The sequence below is a fragment of the Equus przewalskii genome, chromosome X, assembly GCF_037783145.1.
Source record: "Equus przewalskii isolate Varuska chromosome X, EquPr2, whole genome shotgun sequence".
NCBI classification, from domain to species: Eukaryota; Metazoa; Chordata; class Mammalia; order Perissodactyla; family Equidae; genus Equus; species Equus przewalskii.
Window position 1 is genome coordinate 27411462 of NC_091863.1, and position 13412 is coordinate 27424873.

Genomic DNA, 13412 nt, shown 5'->3' on the forward strand with positions numbered 1-13412 from the left:
CCATCAGAAGTTAGTTACTTTGAACCAATGTTGGGTAACAACCTGAAAACTCAGGCGCCTATTGTCAGGCTAAGGGGCATAGATAGCCAGCAACATTTTCCCAGAGGTGGCCGGGTTACAGTTAACAAAATGGATCTGTAATATTCAGTTATTTTGAAGTTCTAAGATGTCAGTCCCCATCTAACTCGTTTCCTCATAACCAGCCTCAAACCCTCACAGAATCTTTCTGAATGGTCAAGCATGGGGGAGTGGTAAGACAAACCAGAAACTGACAAGCCAAAGTTAGAAACCAGAAGTCACCCTGAAAATAGAAGCTTCTTTGGAATTCCAGAAATCTTAAGGAAATTTTGGGGCTTACATGGAATATTGAATGGGAATTGAAGCAATTTTACTGAGATAGCAAGAGGGAGACTTGAAAAATGGGCCCTTTAGCAGCCTGACAATTTGTGAAAAGGCCTGGAGCAGAGGTTATATAAGTGTTTTGCTGAGACTTTCAAAAATAAAGCCAGGGAGATTGAAAATATAACTTACAATAAGATTGAAGCAGAAAAAAAAACTGGTTAGAAACTTTAACAAGAAATGTAGTTTGCATAGAAAAATCTCTAAAAAGAACTGGATTCAGCACAACAGGACAAAGTCACAGGGTTTCTTGAATACACAAGGTATATCAGGAAAAAAAGGGGAGGTCGATTAAGACCAACAAAACCGAATCACTTTTGAAACTGAAGCCTTAAAGAAATTCTATTTAGAAATATTTTTATTATAACAATATATTTAATGTGATATCTTTGAGGGTCCTCTAAACTGATATTTTCTGAAACCTTGAACTTCTCCAAACATTGCATTGTAATCTATGCTACTTTTCAGGAATAAGCCTAAATTTCCTCTTCTGTAAACCGGGAATAATAATAATGTTTGGCACGGAAGAATTTTATGAGGATTAAGGGCTTTAATGCATGTAAAACCTTTAATACAGTGCCTGAGAGATTAAGTGCTAAGGAAATGAATGTGATCCTCTGCTGTTATTATTCTTTTTGTTATTATTATTAGTGATTTCATTTACTAGTAAAAGTCTTCTGAGAAATTTAGAGATAGGATGCTCAATATCTGTTGGTGGCAAAGAGTTAAAGGACCAGGAAAAACATTGCCTGGGGCAATAAATGGAAAGCAGGAGAACCCATGCAGAGAGAGAGGGAGAAAGTGTTTCTCTCCCTCTGTCCTTGCTTCCTCTGTTCTACACTTCTGCCAAGGTGAGATCCCTGGATCTCATCGTGGGGTACTAGAATGTTACATCTGGAATAAAATATAAAAAGAATCCAGGGCAAGGTCAACACCTTAAAAATCAGGAAACCCACCCCAGAGTGTTTGAGTGGCTGGTCTAAAGTCAGTTAATAGCAAATTTGGGACCGAGAGGGGAAAAAAAACTCCAACGTTTTGCATGAACTTCGATGACTATCCAATCAGATGACAAGATAAAATTACTGGCTAGTCAAGGACATCTATAGCTTTGAGAAAATATTGGTGCCTAGAAATAAGGCTGTAGCCTCCAGGTGCCTCGCTTTCTTGACACAAACAGTTCTCATCCCCGCACCTGAAGCTACAGAGAATACGGAATTGTATAATATATAAAATCCACCTTTCCAACACTTTGTAAATGATTGCACTCTCTTCTCTCTACTTCTGTTTTCTCCAGGTTGTCAGGCACACACTGATGCCAATACTTGATACTCCATTATATATATTTAAAAAATACTTATATCTCTATTTTCAGGGTGCTGATTACTACAGCACTTTTTGTTAAAAGGAAATATTGGAACGCGTTTCTACCTTCGGTCTTACTCCGCTAATAACCAACTGAATTATTTGAATCAGATGAATTTTTAAAAATATTTTAAAATAATGATTTATTAACATTAAAAAAGTTAATATACTATTTTTTAATAAGAATTCCAGATGTATAATCTATTTGATGTTTTAACATAATCCATTTTCTTCTTGCATTCCATGTTCCTGATGTTAATTTTTATGAAAGGGAGTGACCTCTCATGTCGTTTTGACTTGATTCACTTAGCAGGAGAGAAGTGACAAAGAGGCCATCCAAAAGCTTTGTTTCTATGGAAACAGTTTCTCCTGCTTCAGACCCGAGATGAATGGGGAGGATTAATGGTATAGATATTAATATTCATGAATGCCAAGTTGGGTGTTCCTCCCTCCTTACTCTTCTTCCAATGATATTTAGGGGGTGTGGGCTGTGAAATGGGCTTGCCCCACATCTGTCACTGAAAGCTTGAGATGGAAATAATTCATGAAATGGTGAAAAGGGCCTGATGAAAATATGGCACATGAATAAGCACATTTTAAAATTAATTGATTTAAATTTTACATTGAATTGGTATATAGTATTTTTTTATACTGACAATTGACTAAAGAAAATGAGACCTTAGAATATGAATGTGATTTTGATGTACCAAATTCTCAGAAAGAGACTTTGGAATAGTGTTCCAAAAAATTCCCTACCCCAATAATACTGCAGGTTACAAAGGTAACTTTGGATGAGTCATTACATTTAGTAAGTGGTTATAAGAGTTTCAGAAATTAATGTTAATTGCTTGGTAGTGACAGTGAATAAGAGCCCATATGATTACAATTTTCCGTATATTTTAAACTAAAAATATCAAGGGGGACAAAATGAAACTACAAATCAATGAGGTAGATGCATGAACCAATGCACATGCATGCACACACACACGCACAATCACAATCACACAACCAAAATCTTTTTTAGATCTTTCTGCATCTTAGTGTCAAGAATCAAGGTCAATATGTACAGAGATATCAACAAATGAATAATACAGGATCATAATATAATAACTTCTATCTAAAATATTTCAAGACAATTTCTTTTTAAGTAAAGAGGGTAGGGGAGGAAAACTTTTCCCTTCTTCCCTTCTAGGCTCTTTGGCTGGTCTAATAATTAAATTTCCATAAGACATATTAGCAGGAGAAAAACAAATTTTTCATGTATGTACAGGGACCTCAAATACATCAGATCCAAATTCAGTCAGGCAGTTAAGGCTTAGGTACCATCCTGAGATAAGGAATGGGATAGGTGCCTGGGGCTTCCAAGGGGAGGAGGGCACTTCACAGGACAATAAGAAGGGCAGACGTTTGGTAATTAGACGTTTGTCCTACCACATAGATAGGCCATTCAGATAAAATTATCTCTGGTAATAGCTCTCTTTCTGGGCCAAGTCCACTATCTAAATTCTGTTAGGCAGTTAGGGAAGAGGCAGAAACTTTTCCTGAGTCTGCTGGCTTTCAATTGCCTTCAGCTCAAAGCATTTCCTGTGCTAAAGTGGCACATTTTGGGGTGGCCTATGCTGCCCCTCCTCAAGAGTGCATTCATGCTATAGAGTCATCAAACCATTGTCCTCTGGTTGGGTGAGATTGCTGACATTTCCACTCTATTATTTACTTTGCATCAGGGCTCAGTGGAAGTCTGGCACTTGGTCAAATACCAACATAGAGGATGAGAAATCAGTGGTGCCTTTTTCTGTTGTACTCTATACATGAACTATACATGCCTCATACTGGTCCCGTTGCATCTTTTCATCTGCATGTATTGACTAGCATATTCAGTAAAGGCCTATTGGAGGCTTTCTGTTTGGAACAAGCTTTGGGAATAAAAATAATAATTTAAGATTTTTGAATTCTTAGAAGAAGGATCATTTCTCATAATTCTCTCAATTTTTCCCTTTAACTCAGAAAATACATTCAACATCTTCTTGGGCCACATTAATCTAGTGTTTAACCTAATCCCCCAAATCCAAAGATATGCATGGTCTTCAGAACCATGAAGTAGATATGTGAGGTAAAACAATAGCAACAGCAGCAACACCACCACCGCAATTGTTTGCCTGGCCCTTTCAGTGAGTACAATAGTATCTGGTGCAGCACTCAATTGATTGGTATTCATGTCTAGTATACTTGAAACAGTTATTTTGACGTTGACAGAAGTGTTAAATGTTCCTCCTAAGAGGAACTTCTCTCCTCTGATTCCTTCCAACTACTGTGGATTTGCTCATTGAGGTCTCTTCTGCTCTTTCCTCAGATGAGGTAGATGCTTAGTCATGACAACATTGTGTGGTACAGAATATACTGTATTAGTTTAACTTGAAAGGGTTCACCTTGAAGATATCCCCTGAATTAACCAGTAGTACTCCATTTTAGCACATGAACTTTGCTTTGCAAATAAACTGCAACATCTCTCTTTCACAGATGCTCTCTGTGGAAAATTCAGTAATTTTCTTTTTCCTGTGAATCCTTGTGGTAAAGAGCTGTCCCTCATCCTCAAGGATCTCATCAATATATAGGATAAGTGCTTGGCAGTAACATCAAGTCCACTAAAACTCTCAAAAGGCCTTTATGCAGACTTCGCTTCAAGGATTCCAAAAAGCCTTAAGAATACTGATTGTTTGTGTGTGCTTGAGTTCATTTTAAATCTTAACACCAGGCTGGTAGATTAAGCTCAGGTCATGAAGAAGGTTGGCAAGGTAGAAGTTATATTAGACAAAAACTTTGTAATATCCACTGAGGCACACAAATAAGCAAAAAATTATATATTGTAATAAGTGAAAAGAAGGAGGGACACTTTATGTTTTTATAGACATTGCTTGCACATGGAGAAAAATTTAGATAAGGTGGTCAGAAAAGGCTTACCTGAAGAGGTCATTGTGATCTAATATTTGAATTAGAATGAACAACATATGCACAGTGTTGGACCAGCAATATATTTCAAGAATAGGAAATAGTGCATAAATACTGACATGGAAAAGGGCTTGCCATGTTCAAGGAATAAATGTGAGCAATGTGCTTGAAGCATATTGAGCAAGAGGAGAATGGTGTGAGATGTGTTGGAGGATGTATGCTTGAAACAGGTAAATTATGAAATATTTTATACTTCATTCTCAGTTATATGAGAAGCCGTTCAATGCTTAATTAAGGGGATGTTATATCAGATATTTATTTCAAGACATTACTGTATTTGCTGCAAGGAGAATTAATGGAATTTGAGTAAGTATAGAAACATGAATGTTATTTCAGTACTTCCAGTATTAGATAATGGCATCCAAAACAAGTGAGTTTTCAGTGGAGATGGAGAGAAGTGGATGGAATTGAAATACATTTTGGTGATAAAGTTCATGGCACTTGCTGATGAATTGAATGTGGGATGCAAGGAGTATTGAATGAGGACAAATGAAGGATAATACCTGGTATTTTTGTCTTTTTTGTTTTGTTTCGTTCTTGTCTTTTGCATTGAGTTAAATTTTGGTGCACTTTAGTATTATTGTGGAAAACAAGAAAGAAATATTTTTGGGGGGGAGTGGGTTTCAAAAGCTCTGTTTTGGACATTCTTTGAGAGGCATACTAAGCATCCAAGTTGACACACTAGTAGGCCATTTGATATACAATTCAGGAACTCAAGAGAGTGCTTTGTAAGTGAGAAAAAATATGGAGTCATAAGAATGTAGATGATATTTAAAACATTGGTATTGGATGAGATCACCTAGGTTGAGATTGAAGATAGAGAATAGAGATGAGATAACACCCTGTGGAACTATTTTGATATTTAGAGTTTGAATAGGAGAGGCACACATGATATAGATTAAAAGCATGACCAATTATATATGAGTAAATGTGGTGGCAAATTGCTAAGATAGGAGGGTATTTATAAAAAAGGAGATGGTGAATTGTGGCCGTGTTAGCTAATAGGTAGAGTAATGTGAGTACGGAGAAGAATCTGTTAAATTTTGACAACAAGGAGGATGTTGGTAACTTTGTACAGAGCAGTTTCAGTAGAAGAGTGGTATTATAAGCCATCCTACAGTGGGTTGACTAAAGTGGGACTGAACACAATACAAAAAAATGCAGTTGAATTAAAAGCTTGTTTAAAATCAAAAGACAAATAAATGACAATAGACATAGTAAATTACATTGACTTTAATAATGATGATTAAAAAACTTGAAAATAATGCAAAAGAATGGATATGTGTCCTTTCAATAACATATTAGAGCATTATCTGTCAAGATTCCAGATATCATCTAATTCTCTAGGTAAAGGTACCTTTATCAACATACTAATTACTGTTGTTTGTTTGTGCATAGACTCTGTGAAGTTAAATGTTAATTTCTAGATTTTTATCTGATAGAGATGCAAGTGATTTCTGTTGGGTAGAAACAAAACAATATGATTGTATTTTCCTATAGGACATTAACTAATTTTGTATCTAAGATAGCAATCTTATTCCAAAAGTCTTTCTTCAGTGTCAATGAATACTCAGTTTCTCAAATGTTCTTTGAACCAGCTTTATCATTCTGCTGTTGACTCTTTAATGAGTTCAGTACATTTTTGGCACGTGTTTACTTACATTTCTTTGATGTATTAGTTTGCATGGGCTGCCATCACAAAATACCACAGACTGGGTAGCTTAAACAACAGAAACTTATTTTCTCACAGTTCTGGAGGCTAGAAGTCTAAGATCAAAGTGTTGGCAGGTTTGGTTTCTTCTGAGGCCTGTTTCTTTGGATTGCAGATGGCCGCCCTCTTGCTGGGTCCTCACATGGCCTTTACTCTGTGCATGTGTATCTCTGGTGTCTCTCTGTGTGTCTAAATGTCCTCTTCTCATAAGGACACTGGTCAGATTGGATTGGGACCACCCTAATGGCCTCATTTGACCTTAATCCCCTCTTTAAAGGCCCTATCTGCAAATACAGTCACATTTTGAGGGACTAGGGGTTAGGGCTTTGACATATGAATTTTGGCAGAACATAGTTCAGCCCATCACATATAAGAATCATGTTTTTAACTTTTTTCAAATTGTACCTTGGGAGTTTTAGTGGTCCCACTAGCAACTATTTGATATGTTCATTCTGCATTCCCTATTTTAAAAATTATGATTTGACAGATCAACTTTTTCAAACCTCATGCTGTTCATTTCTTTCAGATATATGCAGAAATAAATTTGATGTTAGTTGCAGACTGAGCTCCCTAAGAAGTAGATGCTGAGATGAGTTAAGAGCAAAAATGTATACTGTAGAGTAACCGGTGGGGAAAGAGAAGGAAGGAAGTAGAATTAGACACAAGGAGCTGTCAGAACATGATTCAGACCTGACGAAATTTCTCACAGCTCAACTGGGAGCTACAGAGAAAACATTACTCAATAAGGAGATCCTCATTGGGAAGTTGGGTAGGCCCTTGGACTACCACCTTACTCCATTATTGCTTGATTGCTCTAGAAGATCAAAATCTTGCCTCACAAGTTAACGTGGACCCTCATGAAGCTAAGAGCTAGAGGCTATCAAATAACCATGATCCTTGGAGCGTGCAACAAGTTATTTCTTAAAGATTGATCTGAGTGGTGTACCTCTGGATTTGCCACAAAGTTTAAACCACAAACATTTAATAGATATATGAAGAAGGAAATAAATATACATTAATTAAAATAGCAATAGTAATAACTAGTAATAACTAACTAGTAATAACTAGTAATAACTAATATAGTAATAACTAACATTTTTGACCACTTACTGTGTGCCAGATACTATTTACCACTTCGTAGCATTATCTACTTTTTCCCATCCTCCTCAACACGAGGAGGAAAAAAATTATAAATGTACAAAATGAATTTTTATTGTCAATGATTTTAGTTCTCATATTTGGGCACCAAGAAGCATTAGCTACAAACTGCATTGTTCAGAGGAATATCACATTTTTATTGCAGCATATGTTGATTTAAAAAGATTCACTTACTATGAGGGTCATTTATTTAGAATAATATTCTAGCATAAAAATAGTACAAAGTTCCAAATAGAAATTGATGCATGTCATTTAATAATCTCTCCTGACCAAATTTATCAAAGGATATGCATTCTTAGATGTATGTGTAATTCTTAGTATTGGGTTAAAAACATTTCCTTTTTGCATCTATTGATCATTAGACTTGGACGGATTTTCAAATAAATTAAAAATGAAGCTCCACAAGTTTTAAAGAGAGTGGTGTTTGCAACACATTCAGAGCTTAAGTTTCTATTTTTAAACTTTTTCATTTTCAATCCAAGTCATTTAATTTTGAAAAGTAAATATTCAAGAAAGCAATAGAGCAATTAGGTGAAACAATGTATTTATGAGCCAAGGAATTAGATCTGTATCCATAAAACTGAGAGCTACCTGTGTAAAGTGGTTGACTTAGCAGTCCAAAGTATGTACACTGAACAGGCTACCATCTAGAAAGCTGACTATCACCTTAAGCAGTTAAATTTTGAAGTGTCATAGCTCTGCTTACTGTCCTTAAAAATAACTCAAAATCAGATAATTTATATCCAGATTCCATATCAAAAAACAAAATTAATAATGGTAAAATTTTTAAGCATGATTAGGCAATGAAAAACATAAGAAAAAAGCAGATTTCTATAAAAATTTACATTCTACATTGACTAATATTTCAAAAATGCTTTATCTTGGTTTAGAAACTTAACCTTCCCTTTTACCAAATGAGTACCTTGGAGAAATTCATTTAATCAATGAGTAATTATTAAAGGAAATTCTTTACTTTTAGAAAAACTTATTTTATATGGTACAGAATCTCCTTTTCATTTTCCTCTCTTTTTCTAAATTGTAGCTGTGGTAAGGCTTGTCAATTAGAGAGCAGTTGTTCACTGGAAACTTAACTTCAACTATCTTTTTAATTAGTCTCCAGAGTGAAAATTTCCAGAATGTTCATATGCCTCTCCAAACACGAGAAATTTTAAGCACAACTTTGCTCCATATATAGTTTCTTTTAGCACATTAGTTCTGTGCTATGAAATTTTCTCAAAACACAAATTAAGTATATTTTGCAGCCCCAATCTTTGAAAATAATATTTTGTCTTAAGTGTGCTAGGTCCCTAAGCATCTTTAAACAGAAAATATTTTAAAGCCCTCTTTATCTGCTCTCCATATTACAGTCTAGGTAATATACCTCAAATTAAAACTCTTCAAATATCTAATCCCCCTACCTCTTCAAGAGCCCCCTTCCAACACAAAATGGTTATATCTTGCAGTGGCCCCTGGCAACCTAAAATATAGTGAACTGTCAACTCTCCTTGGCATGGCATGCATGACCTCCAAAGCCTGCTCCCTGCCTGTCTTTCCAGATTTCTCTCCCAATACTTCTGCCTCATCATTCACCCACTAGTAAAAGCAATGTTAACTCCTCTCTCTAGATGACCATCTCTACTCACTCTTCCTTACTCTTTTCTAAGGACCAGTGTCCTCTTTTCTCTCTCTGTTGCATTCTATCCAGGCCTTTATCATTTCACTCTCCTCGTTTTATTGTGCCTATTGATCCCCACCCAAGAGTTTGCTTCAACAGAGCCTATGTTATAGACATCCTTGCATCACAAATTTCAAGCTCTAATAATTCACTAATATGATGCATTTCTTCCAAATTCACAATAACCACAATAATATTTTGGAGAGTTCATGTATATTTTTCTATATATATACAGCCTAATGCTGATATCAGAGTGCTCAGAATTTACAATGAGTAAGATCATAGTGAATATGTCAAATTGAGTCACTTTCTCTTTTTTATTTCCTTTGCATAAGCAACTTTCTCCTAATACTGAGAGAAAGGGAGAACTGACTTTAATGAAAAAGAAAAGAAAAATTTAGTACTTTTTCCCCCCATTAACCTCCTGCTGGTGGTTGGCATTGTGTGTACAATATATTTACTCCCTCTGTTTTTCTAACGCTGGGCTTTGCCTATCAGAGCTTTTTAGAATTCCTTTTAAAGAGTGATTCTATTTACTTCCTGTACTAGCAACCTAATATATCTTATCTTGTCAGGTGCTGAGCATGAAATAGGTTGTCTTTCTAAACACATTACAATTGAATTCTGGCTTCTTTGAAATTTTCCTCTAATGCTCTGAATCTGCCCTGTTATCTTTCTCCTGTATTTTTGCTTGCACCTTTCTGTTACAGCTGGGTCCTCATTTAGCTTTCCTCTACTCAGCTTGTGGCTTGTGTTTCTGTGCTGAAACTTCTCTTGATTTTGTTAACCTAGAGAAAATACCATACAGCTAGATTTATATTTTTATATATATATAAAATCATCCTATCTGAATTATAACGGCTTGATTCTATTATTACCTTTTGAGTGAGGATAATAGATTGGTGAGAAACACTGAATCAGTTAGCTTTGCTACATGAATAACTAACCCAAGGTCAATGGTTTAAAATCATCATTCATTATTATAATTCCCTGAGGGTCACCTGGTTTAGGTTAAACTTCGCAGGGTGGCTCTGCAGTTGGGCTCTTTTATGTACTTGTAGGTTGGCTGGTATACTCTACTTTAGGTTGGGAGCCAAGAAGCTTAGTTGTAAAGCTCAGTTCCGTGTGCCTTGAATCCGTGAACCTTGCCCATACATTATGAATTAGCAACCCTAGCAAATTTACCTCCACTCAATCTAATTTAAGACTGTATCAGATTGGGTTCTCTGAGAAACAGACAATAAGATGGTATTGGACATGCAAGAGATTTATTGAGAGAAATGCTTCTGAAGGATAAAAGAGAATAGGAATAGGACTAGATGGGGAGAGACTTCAAACTGCAATGCAAGTCTCACACCTGTGAAAAGGGAGAGAAAGGAAAGATTTGGTAGAAAGAGCCTCAGACTGCAGTGCTACTTTGAGAAATTCTTGGCCAGATTGATGTGGAGGCCCAGAACACAGATGCCATTGGAGGAGTCTTGTGTTGGGTAGGGATGTGTTGGCTCTTGTATGACCACTGTGTTTAGTCACTGGCTGAGACCAGCCCGAGGAGAGTATAGCCTTGGCAAGAATGCAGAGGTAGATCTAAAGGGTATGTCATCTAGAGGTTTTCAGCTAATTACTCTTTTCTTTTCAAGTTCTCTTTTGAAGGGAAATTTGGGCAGTTAACTTAATAGTTGCTATTAAGCTTCTTTCCAGAAAATGAACATTAGAATTTTTTTCATCAATCAAGTATAGACTGATGGATTTATTCTGTATTATCTAGAGTATAAATTTATACTTTCTGATTAATAAAACCATGAAAGAAACAGAATAACAAATTTTTCATTGGAGATGCACTCAATGAACTACTTTATGATATGTGTTCTTGACTGGTAAGTTAAAAACAAAAATCTCAAAGTAGCCAATAATACTGAAAAATAACAATGTTAGAAGACTGATACTACTCAACTTTGACTTACTACAAAGCTGCAATAATCAAAATAGTGTCGTATTGGTAAAAAAATATACAAATATATCAATGGAACAGAGAGAGACCAAAAATAGACCCACAAATATAGTCAACTGATCTTTGACAAAAGAGCAAAAGCAATTCTATGGAGAAAGGATAGTTTTTTTTCAACAAATGGTACTGGACATCCACATGCAAAAAATTAACTCTAGACAAAGACTTTACACCTTTCACAAGAGTTATTCAAAATGGATCATAGACCTCAATGTAACATGCAAAACTATAAAACATCGGGAATATGGCACAGGAGAAAAATCTAGGTGACCTTGGTTTTGGCAATGAGTTTATAGATAACAACACCAAGAGCATGGTTCATAGAAGAAAAAATATTGATAAGCTGGGCTTCGTTGAAATTAAAAAGTTCTGCTCTGTTAAAGGCACTGTTAAGAGAACAAAGAGACAAGCTGCTGACCTGGAGGAAAATCTTTGCAAAACATACATCTGACAAAGGACTTGTATCCAAAATGTACAAAGAATTCTTTAAACTCAGCAACAAGCAAACAAATAACCTAATTAAAGTTGGCAAAATATCTGAACAGACACCTCACCAAAGAAGTTAAACAGATAACAAATACGCACATGATAATATACTCTACATCATATGTTATCAAGGAATTGCAAATTTAAACAATAACACTACACACCTCTTTGAATGGCTAAAATTTTTTTAAAAACCTGATAATACCAAATGCTGGTGAGGATGTGGAGTAACAGAAACTTTCATTCATTGTTGGTGAGAATGCAAAATGGTACAGCCACTCTAGAAGACAGTTTGGCAGTTTCTTACAAAGTGAAACATAGTCTTACCATACAATCCAATGATAAAATGAATCAAGAGCCCAGACAAAACCACACATCTGTACACAGCTAATCTTTGACAAAGGAGCCAATAACATGCAATGGAAAAAGGAAAGTCTCTTCAATAAATGGTGCTAGGAAAACTGTACAGCCACATGCAAAAGAATGAAAACAGAACCAATATCTTATACCATACACAAAAAGTTAACTTAAAATGTATTAATGACTTTAAAGTAAGACTTGAAACCATAAAACTCTTAGAAGAAAATATAGCCAGTACACTCTTTGACAACCATCTTAGTAGTAGTACCTTTTTGAATACGATGTCTACTCAGGAAAGGGAAACAAAGGAAAAAATAAACAAATAGGACTACATCAGACTAAAAACCTTTTGCACACCAAAGGAAACCATCAACAAAGTAAAAAGACAACCCACCAACTGGGAGAAGATATTTGCAAATCATATATCTGATTAATTTCTAAAATATATAAAGAACTCACACAACTCAACAACAATAAAATGAAAAACCCAGTAAAGATAATGGGTTAAAGAAGATATGGTATATATATACAATGGAATACTACTCAGCCATAAAAAAGACAAAATAGTGCTGTTTGTGACAACATGGTTGGAGCTTGAGGTTATTATGTTAAGCAAAACATGTCAGACAGAGAAAGACAAATACCATATGATTTCACTCATATGTGGAAGACAAACACAGACATATGGAGAACAGATTAGTGGTTAACAGAGGAGAAGGAGGTAGAGGGAGAGCAAAAGGGGTAAAGGGGCACGTATGCATGGTGACAGATAAAAACCAGACTATTGGTGGTGAACATGATGCAATCTGTTCGGAAACTGATATATAATCAGGTACACCTGAAATTTATACAATGTTATAAGCCAATTTGACCTCAATAAAATAATATGATAAAAAACAGACAAAATAAACAAATACTGATGATTAAAAAACAACATAAACATAAAAAAAGACATGAAGGAAGCTTAAAGGCTATTGCTAAGTTTAAGATGTCAATCTGAAAAGGCTATATACTTAATGATTCTAACCACATGATATTCTGGAAAAGCTACAATTATAGAATAAAGAAAATCAGTGGTTTTTAGAGGTTCAGGGGGACAGGGAGGAATAAATAAGTGAAGCACTGGGGATTTTTATAGCGATGAAACTGTTCTATACGATACTGTAATGGTGGGTAAATGATATTACGCATTTGTCAAAACCATAGAATTGTATAATACAAAGAGTGAACCCTAATTTAAACTATGTTTT

At 35.4% G+C, this 13412-nt stretch overlaps 1 long non-coding RNA gene across 2 annotated transcripts in view; it reads left to right on the forward strand.

Moving 5' to 3' along the window:
* The window catches only part of LOC139081001 (uncharacterized), a 205012-nt gene that overhangs the window by 118419 nt on the left and 73181 nt on the right, over window positions 1–13412 (forward strand). The window lies entirely within an intron of this gene.